A 16,214-nucleotide genomic window follows, 5' to 3' on the forward strand; every position below is an offset into this window, starting at 1 on the left:
GACTACAAAAGGCTTACACCAAGCGATGTGCTTGGAAGGATACTTGCCCATGAACTCATAGAAGAAGAAGCTAATGAAGTGAAGATTCATGCCAAGCAAAGCTCAACCTCCAAGAACAAGGAGGTTGCATTCAAGACAAACAAAAGCAAACAAATTAAAGAATCAAGTACAAGTGAAGAAGAAATCTTCGAAGATGAAGAAATGACCTTCTTTGTGAAAAGATTCAAGAAATTCATGAAGAAGGGAGGCTACTCCAAATACAAGAGAGACATGCCCAAGAAGAGAACATCTAGAAGGGCATGTTATGAATGTGGCAAAATTGGCTATTTCATAGCCGATTGTCCCAACAAGAAGAAGGAAAAAGACAAGGAAGACAATAAGAGCAAGCCATACAAGAAGGACAAATACAAGACCTATAAGAAGAATTATTTGGGTCAAGCACACATTGGAGAGGAGTGGGATTCAAATTCCGACTCCAACAACGATGATGAAGGGGTTGCCACCATTGCCATCCACGAGCCTACATCAAGAAAATCACTCTTAATGAGTGATGATGATGATGACTCCCCCAAGTGCTTCATGGCTAAAGACCACAAGGTAAATTCTCAATCTAAGCTCCTAGATAGCGATAGTGAGTATGATAGTGATTGTGATAACTTGTTAAAGGCTTAAATAAAAATGTCATGGCTAAGATAAAGGAGATAATTGATATAATAGATAGTCATGAGGAGACCTTCGAGAGACAAGAGGACTTGCTCATCCTTGAAAAGGAGAGAAACCTTGAACTCGAGGACCTCTTTGCTAAAGAGAAGGGGAAAGTTGAGAAATTATCAAATGATTGTGATTTGGTCAATTTCTCAATTGCTAATCTTAAGAGTAATAATTCTATGCTTCAAGAGAAATTATCATGTTTGGATAAAAATTATAAAACTCTTGAAATGCAAATTGATACCCTTAAGAGTGACTCATCCAACTCTAATGAAGCAAACTTGCTATCTAGTGCATCCACTAGGAATGGATGCTCTCGTTGTTTCAATATTGATGTAAATGCTTGTACCACTAATGTTGAATCCTTACAAGCATTAAAAAAGAGAATGTGAGGCTAAATGCCTTAGTCAAGTATGGATGCATCAAAACTTATAAATCAAAAGATGCACTCTACAAGACCATTCAAGCCAAAGACAACAAGCTAAAGATAGGACTTGGATTTGACCAATACATGAGCAAGCCAAATGGTCGTGTGATGATGAATGGAGTGGAATGCCTCAAGTTCGTCAAGTGAGGCAAGCAAGATGGTCACACGGCTCAAGCAAAATAACCAAAGGCTCATGCTCCTCAATCCACATTTTATGCCTCTTATATGCTCAAGAGAAACCACCGTGGTAAAGTGGTTGCTCTCTATGTTGGTCCCCGCACAAAAGATAGAGTTATCAAAAAGAATATGTGGGTACCAAAAGTGCTTGTGACTAACACTAAAGGACCCAAACAAATTTGGGTACCTAAAATAAAGGCATAACTTTGTTTTGTAGGCATACTCCTCCGGTGGATCAAGTTGGGTCATTGATAGTGGATGTACAAATCACATGACCGAAGGAAAAGAGTATGTTTTCATCTTTTGAAGAAGATGGAGGACCTCATGAAAACATCGTCTTTGGCGATAATGAAAAAGGAGAGGTAATGGGCTTAGGTAAAATTGCCATTTCCAATGATCACTCTATTTCAAATGTTTTGTTAGTCAAGTCTCTTAATTATAATTTGTTATCCGTGTCACAATTATGTGAGATAGGTTATAATTATCTTTTTACTAATGAGGGTGTGATTGTCTCTAGAAGGGAAGACGCCTCAATAGCCTTCACCGGTAAGTTGAAAGGTAAACTTTATTTTGTTGATTTTTCAACGAATGAAGTGAAGCCTAAAACTTGCTTGATGGCTAAGTCTAGCATGGGTTGGCTTTGGCATCGCCGACTAGCCCATGTTAGCATGAGGAATTTGTCTAAACTTCAAAATGACGAGCACATCCTAGGACTAACAAATATTTCTTTTGAGAAAAATAAAATTTGTAGTGCTTGTCAAGCGGGAAAATAAGTCGGAGCACCTCATCCCGCCAAGAACGTGATGATAACTACAAGACCCTTGGAGCTTCTCCACATGGACTTATTTGGGCCGATTACCTACATAAGTATTGGCGGTAACAAATATGGTTTAGTTATTGTTGATGACTTTTCACGTTTCACTTGGGTATTCTTTTTGCATGAAAAAAGTGAAACACAAGTCATATTCAAGAAATTTGTAAGAAGAGGCCAAAATGAGTTTGAAGTAAAGATCAAAAGGGTGAGAAGCGACAACAGAAGCGAGTTCAAGAATATACAAGTTGAAGACTTGATGAAGAAGGGATCAAGCATGAATTCTCGGCACCCTACTCCCCCCAACAAAATGGAGTGGTCGAGAGGAAGAATAGGACTCTAATTGAGTCGGCAAGAACAATACTTGATAAATACAAATTATCGGATCAATTTTGGGCGGAAGCAATCAACACCGCATATCATACCATTAATCGGTTGTATCTCCACAAGATCTTGAACAAGACCGCATATGAGCTCCTAACCGGTAACAAAGTAAATGCTTTATTTTGAATAAGAAGGCAAAGAGTTCTAAATTTGCTCTAAAAGTAGATGAAGGCTTTATGCTTGGTTATGGATCAAATGCCTACACCTACCGTGTTTTCAACAAAACCACTGGTTGTGTTGAAATTGCAAGAGACGTGATATTTGATGAATCTAACGGCTCCCAAGTGGAGCAAGTTGATCCTAATGTGCTAGGTGATGAAGAAATTCCAAGCGAAGCAATCAAGAAGATGGCAATTGGTGAAATCAAGCCTCTAGAACCACAAAAGCTACAAGTGGCTCAAAATGATCAAGATCAACCATCTTCATCAATGCAAGTGGAACCATCAACATCAATTCAAGACCAAGGCGATAAACAACCTCAAGACCAAAATCAAGCCTAGAAGACTCAAATAAATTCTTAGATGATGAAGTGGAAGAGATTCAACATCAATCTCAAGTTCCACACCCACGAGTTCATCAAAGCATCCAAAGAGATTACCCGGTGGATAACATACTTGGTGATATACAAAAAGGGGTAATTTCTCGCTCAAGAATTGCAAATTTTTGTGAATTTTACTTTTTTATTTCCTCTTTGGAGCCTTTGAAGGTAGAAGAAGCCCTTGATGATCCGGATTGGGTGATGGCCATGTAAGAGGAGTTAAACAACTTCAAAAGGAATGAAGTTTGATCCTTAGTGGAAAGACCAAAACAAAATGTAATTGGCACAAAATGGGTCTTCCGCAACAAACAAGACGAAAATGGGATAGTGACAAGGAACAAGGCAAGGTTGGTTGCTCAAGGGTTCATGCAAATTCAAGGTTTGGATTTTGGTGAGACTTATGCTCCCGTAGCTAGGCTCGAGTCAATTTGCATATTATTAGCCTATGCTACTCACCATGATTTCAAGCTATACCAAATGAACGTGAAGAGTACATTTCTTAATAGATCAATTTCCGAATTGGTATATATGGAGCAACCACCCGGTTTTAAAGATCCCAAATATCCTTCACATGTCTAAAAACTCCATAAGGCGCTATATGGGCTAAAGCAAGTACCAAGAGCATGGTATGAATGCCTTTGGGATTTTCTTGTTAAAAAGGGTTTTGAAATAAGTAAAGCTGATTCGACTCTTTTTACTAAAAATGTTGATGATGATTTATTCGTTTGCCAAATATATGTCGATAACATCATATTTGGTTCTACTAATCATCAATTTTGTGAAGATTTTAGTAGGATTATGACAAGAAGGTTTGAGATGTCAATGATGGGAGAATTAAAGTTCTTTCTTGGATTTCAAATCAAACAACTCAATGAAGGAACTTTTATTTGTCAAACAAAATATATCAAAGACATGCTCAAGAAGTTTGACATGGAAAATGCCAAACGCGTCAAGACACCCATGCAAACCAATGTCATCTCGATCTCAATGAAGACGGCAAAAGCGTGGATCAAAAGGTATATCGCTCCATGATATGTTCTTTACTTTATCTTTGTGCATCTAGGCCTGATATCATGCTTAGTGTGTGCATGTGTACAAGATTTCAAGCCGCTCCAAAAGAATGCCATTTAGTGGCCGTTAAAATGATTCTTCAATATTTAGTTCATACACCTTACCTTGGCTTATGGTATCCTGAAGGGTCATCCTTTGACCTTATCGGCTATTCAGATTCCGATTATGCCGGTTGCAAAGTGGATAGGAAGAGCACCTCGGGGACTTACCAATTCTTGGGTAGGTCCTTGGTGTCTTGGTCTTCAAAGAAATAAAACTTCATAGCCCTATCCACCGTCGAAGCCGAATATGTTGCCATGGGAGCTTATTGTGCTCAACTCCTATGGATGAGGCAAACCTTGAGAGATTATGGCCACAACATGTCCAAAATTTCACTTTTGTGTGATAATGAGAGTACCATCAAAATAGCTAGCAACCCCATGCAACACTCAAGAACCAAGCACATAGATATTAGACATCACTTCTCGAGAGACCATGCAACAAAAGGGGATATCGATATTCGCCATGTGAGAACCGAAAGACAACTAGCTGATATCCTCACTAAGCCACTAGATGAGCAAAGGTTTTGCGAGTTGAGAAGTGAATTAAATATCCTAGATTCTCGCAACGTGGCTTGAACTGTTGCATACATTTGATTGTTATAGTGTTATAGCTTTCTTAGCTAGGAGTTTGCAAAAATTGCATTTTGTGTGCTATTTTTCAAATTATTTGATTTTTTGATCTTTCGATCATAATTTGCTACTTGTGATCATGGTTATGTAATGATGCTTGTTGGCTGATCACAAGTGGTAAAATAGTCTTATATGTCCAACTATTCATCTCCCAAAAATTTCCTTCTTGAATCTCAGCTATTTCTCAATTCTGTCACAGTTCCAGGTGCCGGAATGTCCGGTGTCCATCGTAGTATCCGGTACCTGATACTGTTCATGTATTCGCTGATTTCTGTCAAGACTCCAGAACCTGGAATGTCCGGTCTTCACCGGAGTATCCGATAAAGTGTCAGGCCTAGAGTCTCCGGTCTACACCGGAGTCTCCGGTCTCTCCAGATCCTTTTATCCCTATTCTTCCCGAACAGTTATCTTTCTTCCTCACACACATCTTCTCTCAACTTCTCTCCTCTCAAGCAATCCCCTCCGGCGATTTTCAAGAGTAACCAAGGAGTTTTGTCATCTCTCGTTGTTTCTCTCTCAAATCCAAGGTCGGAATCTCCAGACTTCCCTATTCATCGAATCTCTGGAGTATTCTGCCCTAAAAAGGTACTTTTTTCGAAAAATCTCCCGATCTCTCAATACCCTTCTCTAGAATCAATTTCCTTTGGTAGACCAGCTCATTATCCATCTTAGAACTTATTGCTCCAACAGTTTCATCTTTTGTTGGACGAATCTCCCAAAACCCTATGGTTTTGGGTCTGGCTCGGGCTGACCGGAGTATCCGGTGTTCACCGGATACTCCGGCCTCAATCAGAGTTTCTGGAATAGCCCTTTCATCAAGCATATCTCGTGACCTCTTAAATCCTTATTTCTCATGTATCTCAGGGATCTCGATATGGTGGGAGATAGATATGTGCAAGGTGATGAGGACATCACTCCCTCGGATACATACAATGATCCTCCATTGAACTTTCAAGGTCCAATCACAAGAGCTCGCGCACGACAATTAAATTTAGAGGTGAGCTCGTTCCTAAGCAACTCTTTATATAATTTTGAGAATAGATTACTACCTAATGATTATGTGTTGTTTAGGAATCATGGAGAGGACAAGGAAACACATAGAGGAAGGCTTGGAGGCGTGGAGGAGCAGCTAGGACGTCCAACAACAGCAGGAGGTCCAGTCCAACTCGAGTCCGAATCAGCCTCGGCCTCCAGGACCAGCGAGCAATAAAACGGACGCCCAGGACGCATCCGGACTTTGTTTTCGACGATTCACATATGGTTGGAAATATAATTTCATAAGGAAACCAATGGCGTTAGTTTGAGGTCCAAATTCCTTCTGAGTCAACGGGAAACGTCGAAACAAGTCAGCGTCCAGAATCTGTCCCGGTGCTGCGTCACCGTTTTTGGTCCGTTGGGCCATGTATCGTGTTCGAGTCCATTAGGGACGCGTCTAGGGGTCCTTGGCCGACCCTAATCCTTTATATACAGTAGCCGTCGCCCTAATTAGGGTTGGGTTTTGCTTAAATTATTCTGTCAAGAACAGTTTCGCCGTTTCGTCGGTTTGTGAGACCCCAACTTGTGAGATTAATCATTCATCTGCAATTTGGTTGCATTCTTCCTTGTTCTTGCTTGTGTTCTTCGATTCGCAGGCAAGGATTTTAGCCTTCTTGGCGAGGTCAACCGTGCAACGCCGGTTGATAACCAGAGGAGACGTGGTGCTGCGATTGCGGGGTTTCGGATCGTGTTGTTCGGAAGCCGGATCGACTTGTGTCTCGTTTCCACCAAATCGAGAGTTACTAGAACCTTTCGGAAGATCAGGAACCCTTGTTCATATTAAGTGGTATTCAGAGCTTCAGGTATACCGTCAGGTTCATATCTACCCTTAGTTTCGAGTGTTTTCGCCTTCGTTCCATAGTCCACTGCCATATCGTTTTTTTTTTCCTGTCCTACAACCCTTCCGCGCCTTTAGCTTTTGCATATTTCAGTTTCAGAGTTCGTCGTGTTGAGTTTGTGTCCTGGTCAAGGTCTTGTTGCTGGTTAGGTCGTGTTAGAGTCCAGTTCGTGTGTTTTCCCCCACCGTTTCCATCAAACCCTAGCCTCCGTCGCATATTTTCCCCACTTTCTTCCCGTTTTGTCCTCTAATTCGGAGTCGTTTCTCAAATCGGGCATAACTTTCGCATACGAACTCCGTTTTCAGAAAAGTCATAGAGTTTTTCGCATCGAAACAGCGTTTCGGATCCGTTCGTCCCCCGCTTTGCCGGGTTCGGCGAAATCAGAATTCCCAAATTCGCCTCCGAAGTTTGAGTTTTCAATTTCCAAATATTTTTCTCATTTTACGGCTGAACTTCAGAAAATTCTACAGGCCACGTCTTTCACTTGTTTAAGCTCAAATTTTCTGTGGTTCCCTCTTGTGTGCTCCTAAGTATAAAAAAAATATCAAAAAAATAAAAAGAAAAAGTCGAATTTTCCCAAAAAAACAACGACAGCCCAAAAAAATAGAAAAAAGAGAGGGGCAAAAGAGGAACAATATCTAGAGGAGCACATAGAGAAGGGCAAAGTGAGCTGTGTTAGCGTGTGCTGTTTAGTTCTTTGTTTCTGTTGCTCTTGCTATCCATCATACTTGTTTCTCCACCTTGTTTCACACACATACTTGGTACTTGCAACACTTTAGGCCAGCAACGAGAACAAGTACTTGGGACTATAATTCAGCATTACTATCTGTTTCTGATTTGTGTTCCACATATACATATTTGTTCTCTTTGTGTGCCTTCCAAGCCCCACAGATTCTTCTGGACAGCACTGGTTTGCATCCCTGCAATCGCTCGCACGCCTTCCAGGTATCCTTTGCTTTGCTGGTAAGAACCCTGGTAAGAGCTTGGTAAGGTGTCTACCTTTGCTGATCTTGATTGAGAGGCACCACTCCACCTTTGTAGTACGATTATTAGGGATAACCTTCACTGTTTGTTGTTGTGTTTGTTTCCACAATGTCAGTTGAAGGAGATAAAACGCCAAAGGACTTCAAGGAGTGTGTCAGCCAAGAGCAGCTACAAGCTGTTGTAGACAATGCTCAGAAGGAGATGAGGGAGACAGTCATCAAGGCTGTCACTGAAGCGATAATTGAGATGAAACTCGCAAACGCGGTTGAGCGGGTGGACAAACGGTTATCCGAGCTCACCGACAGAGTAAATGCTTTGGAAAACCGTCCTGTGCACAACGAAGATGTGAATGGAAGCAACACCGGTGATGAGTTGTATGATGACGATGTTAATGTTGATCCAGCGGCGACATTGCAAAACAGATTACGGCGTCGTCTTCGCACTAACACCACAGGTATGGGTGGCGTTCCACATCACCACCACCATCGAGGTATGTATAATCGAGCTCCTGAAGATCCTTATGCTAAGGTTAAATTTACTATACCTTCTTTTTCGGGACATTATGATGCTGAGGGATATCTTGATTGGGAGATGACAGTAGAGCAAAAATTTAGTGCCCATCAAGTACCTGAACAACATAGAGTTAGACAAGCCACTAGTGAGTTTAAAGATTTTGCTATTATTTGGTGGACTGGTTTAGCTGCAGATGGTGCCACACCTCGTACATGGGAAGAGCTTAAGGTTGCTATGCGTGATAGATTTGTTCCCCCATCTTATCATAGAGACTTGCGTAAGAAATTGATGCGCTTAGAACAGGGAGATAAATCTGTGCAGGATTATTATGGTGAGCTTCAAAAGGGCTTGATGCGTTGTGGCATAGTAGAGGGAAACGAAGATTCTATTTGTCGATTTTATTCGGGTTTGAGACGTGAAATCCAGGATATTATTGATTATAAAGAATTTAACAATGTCAACCAGTTGTTTCAGTTTGCTATGCTTGCAGAGAAGGAGTTGCAGGGGCGTGAGCAGCAGGGCAAGTACAAGGCCAGCACCACATACACGCCGCGCACAGGACCATCCTTTGGGCTGTCCAAACCATCCACTTACAGGGCTCCCTCACCAGCGAGCAAGCAACAAGCAGCTACGGCACCAAATCCGGTCACTACACGACCTTCAGGCTCAGGTAAAAATTCTGTTTTGCAGGGACCTTCCAAGAGTGCTTCCTCTGTTGCATCAACAGGATGCACCTCTGGCATTCAATGCCGTCGCTGCCATGGATTCGGTCATGTGCAGAAGGATTGCCCAAGTCAGCGGGCATACATTGCAACGGAAGATGGGTACATCAGCGCCTCTGACATTGAAGAAGAAGAAGAACCAGTTGTTGAGGAGAGCAACGAAATCTTGGGCAGTGATGACACAGCGACCTATAGGAGCATCATTGTGCAGCGGGCGCTCAGCACAAAGGTACAACAACCAGAGAAGCTGCAACGCCATAACTTGTTCCAGATTTTCTTCGTCATCCAAAATCGGCGAGCACGTGTCATCATCGATGGAGGTAGTTGTAATAATTTGGTGAGTTCAGATTTGGTCAAGAAGCTTGGCTTGACCACACGCCAACACCCCCATCCATATAATCTTCAGTGGTTTAATGATACTGGAAAAGCTAAGGTAACACAAACTTGCAGAGTTTCTTTTTCCATTGGTTCCTATGCTGATTATGTTGACTGTGATGTGGTACCTATGGAAGCTTGCTCACTTTTATTGGGTCGACCTTGGGAATTTGATAATGATGCTATACACCATGGTAGAAGTAATACATATACTTTTATGCATAAAGGAAAGAAAATTACTTTGGTTCCTATGACCCCTGCTGAAATTGTACAAGCTGATAAAGAACGAGCTGCTAATTTGCGTGATACTAAATCTGAAAATCAGCAAGTTGCTAATTCTCTTTACCCACCTAAAAAGGATAAGTCTACACCTAGTTCTAAGGTAGAGGGCATAAAATTGAAGGGTGGTGTTATGCTTGCACTAAAAAGTGACCTTGCTGAAATTTCTAATAATGATATTTGCTACACCTTGGTTTGCAAACGAGTTTTGTATTCGCTTGATGATGTTATTAGTTCGATACCTCCTGCTGCAACTAACCTTTTGCAGGAGTATGAGGATGTTTTCCCAGCTGAGATACCCCCGGGACTGCCACCTATGAGAGGGATAGAGCATCAAATCGATTTGATCCCGGGAGCAACATTGCCAAATCGTGCTGCGTATCGAACCAATCCCGAGGAGACTAAGGAAATTCAGCAGCAAGTCCAAGAGCTTTTGGACCGCGGGTATGTACGTGAGAGCCTTAGTCCTTGTGCTGTTCCTGTGATTTTGGTTCCTAAGAAAGATGGTACTTGGCGTATGTGTGTTGATTGTAGAGCCATTAATAACATTACTATTCGATATCGCCATCCTATTCCTAGACTTGATGATATGCTTGATGAGTTGTGTGGCTCTGTAATTTTTACAAAGATCGACTTGCGTAGTGGTTACCACCAAATTAGAATGAAACTTGGAGATGAATGGAAAACAGCTTTCAAAACTAAATTCGGATTATATGAGTGGTTAGTAATGCCTTTTGGTTTAACTAATGCACCTAGCACTTTCATGCGTTTGATGAATGAGGTTTTAAGAGCTTTTATTGGACGATTTGTGGTGGTTTACTTTGATGACATATTGATTTATAGCAAGTCTTTGGATGAACATATGGATCACTTACGTGCTGTTTTTAATGCTTTACGTGATGCACGTTTATTTGGTAACCTTGAGAAGTGCATCTTTTGCACGGATCGAGTCTCTTTTCTTGGCTATGTTATTACTCCACAGGGAATTGAGGTGGATGAGATGAAAATTGAAGCCATAAAGAGTTGGCTGGTGCCCCAAAACATCAAACAGGTGAGAAGTTTTCTTGGACTTGCAGGTTTTTATCGTCGTTTCGTGAAGGATTTCAGCGCCATTGCTGCCCCCTTACACGAGTTGACAAAGAAAGGTGTGGTGTTCCATTGGGGTAAGGCACAAGAGGAGTCCTTTGACACTTTGAAGGACAAGCTTACGCACGCGCCATTGCTGCAACTTCCAAATTTTGGTAAGACCTTTGAGCTAGAATGTGATGCTAGTGGAGTTGGCATTGGAGGTGTTTTGATGCAAGAAGGTAAGCCCGTTGCATACTTTAGCGAAAAATTGCATGGCCCTGTTCTTAATTACTCTACGTATGATAAGGAATTGTATGCACTTGTACGTTCTTTAGAGACGTGGCGTCATTATTTGTGGCCTAAAGAATTTGTTATACATTCAGATCATGAATCGCTTAAGTATCTTCGTTCTCAAAATAATCTGAATCGTAGACATGCTAAGTGGGTTGAATTTATTGAATCTTTTCCTTATGTTATCAAACACAAGAAAGGGAAGGATAATATAATTGCTGATGCTTTGTCTAGACGATATGCTTTGTTGTCCCAACTTGATTATAGAATTTTTGGACTTGACTCAATAAAAGAACAATATGTGCTTGATCCTGATTTTAAAGATGTATTGCTGAACTGTAAAGAGGGACGTACATGGAACAAGTTTGTGATCAATGATGGATTTGTGTTTAAAGCTAACCGTCTATGCATTCCAGTTGGTTCCGTTCGTCTTTTGTTGTTGCAGGAAGCACATGGAGGAGGATTGATGGGACATTTTGGTGCTAAGAAGACGGAGGATATGTTGGCCACACATTTCTTTTGGCCAAAGATGAGGAGAGATGTTGAGCGGTTCGTGGCACGCTGTACCACATGTCAAAAGGCTAAGTCTCGCTTGAATCCACATGGTTTGTATATGCCTCTTCTTGTTCCTTCTATTCCTTGGGCAGATATTTCGATGGACTTTGTTTTGGGATTGCCTAGGACTAAGAGGGGGAGGGATAGCATTTTTGTTGTTGTGGATCGTTTTTCTAAGATGGCACATTTTATACCTTGTCATAAAAGTGATGATGCCGTTTATATTGCTGACCTCTTTTTCAAAGAGATTGTTCGCTTGCATGGTATGCCTTCTACTATTGTTTCAGATCGCGACGCTAAATTTTTGAGTCACTTTTGGCGCACTCTATGGAATAAGTTGGGTACAAAACTATTGTTTTCTACTACTTGCCACCCACAAACTGATGGCCAAACGGAGGTAGTGAACCGCACTTTGGGTACCATGTTGAGAGCTATTTTGAAGAAAAATTTGAAGATGTGGGAAGAATGTTTGCCCCACGTGGAGTTTGCTTATAATCGGGCAACACATTCTACCACCAAGGTAAGTCCTTTTCAGGTAGTGTATGGTTTTACCCCTCGCGCTCCTATTGATCTTTTGCCTTTACCTACCACTGAAAGAACACATAGTGATGCTAGTGCACGTGCTGATTTTATTCGTAAGTTGCATGAAACAACTAAAATAAATATCGAAAAGATGAATGAAAAGTATAGAATTGCTGGTAGTGAAGGTAGGAAAGAAGTCAAACTTGAACCGGGTGATTTAGTGTGGTTACATTTAAGAAAAGATAGGTTTCCAGAGTTGCGTAAGTCTAAATTAATGCTAAGAGCTGCTGGTCCTTATAAGATAATTGAGAAAATAAATGATAATGCATATAAACTTGAGTTGCCACCCGAGTTCGGGGTTAGTCCTTCTTTTAACATTGCAGATTTGAAACCTTACTTGGGAGCCGATGATGAGCTTGAGTCGAGGACGACTCCAATTCAAGAGGGGGAGGATGATGAGGACATCACTCCCTCGGATACATACAATGATCCTCCATTGAACTTTCAAGGTCCAATCACAAGAGCTCACGCACGACAATTAAATTTAGAGGTGAGCTCGTTCCTAAGCAACTCTTTATATAATTTTGAGAATAGATTACTACCTAATGATTATGTGTTGTTTAGTAATCATGGAGAGGACAAGGAAACACATAGAGGAAGGCTTGGAGGCGTGGAGGAGCAGCTAGGACGTCCAACAACAGCAGGAGGTCCAGTCCAACTCGAGTCCGAATCAGCCTCGGCCTCCAGGACCAGCGAGCAATAAAACGGACGCCCAGGACGCATCCGGACTTCGTTTTCGAAGATTCACATATGGTTGGAAATATAATTTCATAAGGAAACCAATGGCGTTGGTTTGAGGTCCAAATTCCTTCTGAGTCAACGGGAAACGTCGAAACAAGTCAGCGTCCAGAATCTGTCCCGGTGCTGCGTCACCGTTTTTGGTCCGTTGGGCCATGTATCGTGTTGGAGTCCATTAGGGACGCGTCTAGGGGTCCTTGGCCGACCCTAATCCTTTATATACAGTAGCCGTCGCCCTAATTAGGGTTGGGTTTTGCTTAGATTATTCTGTCAAGAACAGTTTCGCCGTTTCGTCGGTTTGTGAGACCCCAACTCGTGAGATTAATCATTCATCTGCAATTTGGTTGCATTCTTCCTTGTTCTTGCTTGTGTTCTTCGATTCGCAGGCAAGGATTTTAGCCTTCTTGGCGAGGTCAACCGTGCAACGCCGGTTGATAACCAGAGGAGACGTGGTGCTGCGATTGCGGGGTTTCGGATCGTGTTGTTCGGAAGCCGGATCGACTTGTGTCTCGTTTCCACCAAATCGAGAGTTACCAGAACCTTTCGGAAGATCGGGAACCCTTGTTCATATTACAAGGTCACACATTTGAGAGAAAGAAGAAGCAAAGAAGTGATCTTCGTGCACAAGAGCAAAGTGCACCAGCACAATTTGAGGATAGTGGCAGTGGGCATGCAAGAGGCGAGCGAGTTCGGAAGGTGGTAAATAAAGTGAAGTCACCTCAAGCCACTGGACGTGTAATTCATCTTGAAGAAGGCACTTTTGACGAAGGGTCACAAAGAACTAGTGTTGGTCTAGGCAGGACCAAAAATCAAGCTGGCAGAGGTCGAGAAAGTGGATGAGGAAGGGGATCAGCCCCTGTGATAGTAGAAAGAGGTAGAAGAAGCATGCCTTCTCGAGAAGACAGAGGCAAAGGTATTGCCATGGGGAGCAGCTCTGAGTCTCCTGATGCCTTTGAAGAAGAGCATGAAGAGGAGCGAGAGGAGGAAAATGTGATAGGGCCTCTGAAACTTCACATACCCCTTAAAACAGCTTCACCATTTGATACTCCAAAGCAAACAATCAACTACATGAAGCATGTTTCGAAGGTGAACTCTGAGGGGCATATAAATCCATTTGAATATGAGAAGAATGTCACTGACTATCGTTTCTAGAATGACTTCCAATCAAACTTTTACGAGACGATCATTCTCACCAAGAAGAAGCTTATAACCCATATGCAATGGATAGATTGGGACTATATGGCACAGAAGGATGATTCTGTGTTCAATGAGGTTATAGCTGCATGTGAGCACAAAAAGGTGAAAAACATCATGGCTTTCAAATATGATTGGTGTGAAGAAGTAATTGCACAATTCTATGCCACAGTCTGGTTTGATGGAGCAGAGAACCCCTTCATGCACTGGATGACAGAAGGAGAGTAGTACAAAGTGAGTTTTAGAGCTTTTGCTCACCATTTTCGGTTTGATACTCATGACACTCATAAAGATCAGATTCACAACAAGCATCAACTCACTTTGGAAGAGTTAGGCTTTATGTATCTTAATCATGGAAGGGTTGAGTTTGGAAAACTCACCGGTATGAGGCCTTTCTATAGATGTTTGAACTCTCTATTTTGACTCATGTTGGCACCCAAAAGCGGAGATGCAACCACAGTGCAAAGTATCTCAAGGAATCTTCTCACGGCCATGTCCAATGATCATGCACCTTTTAGTGTTGCATACTTTCTATGGGAAGAAATAGTCTTTACTTCAAAATCACCTGTCAAGAGCTGTGGATATGCTCCTTACATCATGTCCATCATCGAGAGTGTATCCAAGAAGACTTTTGTGAAAGAGATCAAACATGAGCCATATCGTATGAGGCCTCTGAATATTAAAGCTCCATCTCCTTCGCCATCTCCTCCTCGTGTCCCACAGAGCACTAGGAAGATTGCTTCAAGACGTGCTCCACCACGAGGATCACCTTTTATAAAGAGCGCTCTCAAGGCCATCTTCAATGTGTGTACTCATAATGCCACTCAGATTAAAGAGCAGAATGCCAGACTAAGAAGATGGAAAAGCACCAAAAGGCAATGTATGCTTCAATGAACCTTCAGCTGCCCTGCTCTCCTATTGCTTTAGACAAAGCAGAGAGTGCACCCGTTGAATTTGAGAATCCGTGGGCTTGGTATGATGAAGTTCAAGTGGCTGCTGAAAGCTCTCAAGTGCAGCATGATGATGATTCCTCCAATGCCAAAGACATCCCTGCAGCAAGCTCTTCTCACAATGGCAACAACGATGGAAGTGGGGATGATGACGACGGAGATGATATCTATGAAGAAAGCAGTGATTAGTCCCTCTCCTCTTTTTGGTGCTTGATTCCAAAGGGGGAGAGATGTCAGTTTCTTTCTTTTTCAGCTTTGAACTCTTATCTTTTCATCGCAGTTGGACATTGAGACATATCTATTGTTTGTGATGAACTATGTGGTTTGTTTAAAAATTTGTAAGACATTTTATGTTAGTGTGATGCTTGTTGAGTTTGTCGTACCTTATTTATTAGATTGAGTGATATATATCTTGTCATATGCATCTTGAATACTTTTATATACTCAATCTTGCATCCCACGGATCCTAGGATATAGGGGGAGCTCTTGCAAAATTTTCTCTTAAATATGTGCATTTGAGCTCAACTCGATTCTCAATCAATGCACACATTTAGGGGGAGCTCGTCATATCTTCTAGAATTCAAAATCCTTTTCATTCAGCTATCTTTTGGAGCTTTAATCATGTTATCATCAATCACCAAAAAGGGGGAGATTGAAAGTGCATCTAGGCCCCCTAAGTGGGTTTTGGCTTATTGATGACAAAACGATTAAGGAACTAATATGTTTATCGAAGATATGAACAGGTTTTAGTCTCAATTGTGAAGACTCATGATGATTGACGCCCCTCGAAAAGAAAAGAGAAGCGGTGTGTAGTACTCAATAGGATTTAAATTTTTCTATCTTTGAAATTGAGTCTAAGTTAGCCGTACTATTAAGAGAGTTGCAATTGTTAGATTTTATGGTGTCTCAATGCTCAAAATAACCTGTTAGAATCAATAGTTGAGAGACACATTCACCCCACGGACACCGGAAAAAATAGGCAATGTGTACTGAGTCTGGAGTCTCCGGTGTTCACCGGATACTCCGGTACTCAGTGTTTTAGGCCGGAGTCTCCTAGAAAGACACCGCCAGAAGAGCCTCGGTTCTGAATATTTTTAATTGTCTGGAGTCTCCGGTGTTCACCGGATACTCCGATAGTTAGTGAATTTTTGGCCGGAGTCTCCAACAAAGTCTCTGGCAGATAGCCTCGGTTAAGCTTTTATTTTTAATAGAAAAAGACCGAAGTCTCCGGTGTTCACCGGATACTCCTGGAAGAAAAAGTTTTTGGCCGGAGTCTCCGAGAGATACTTCACCAAGAGAGCA

This window comes from Phragmites australis, chromosome 9 (assembly GCF_958298935.1).
Source record: "Phragmites australis chromosome 9, lpPhrAust1.1, whole genome shotgun sequence".
Lineage (NCBI taxonomy): Eukaryota > Viridiplantae > Streptophyta > Magnoliopsida > Poales > Poaceae > Phragmites > Phragmites australis.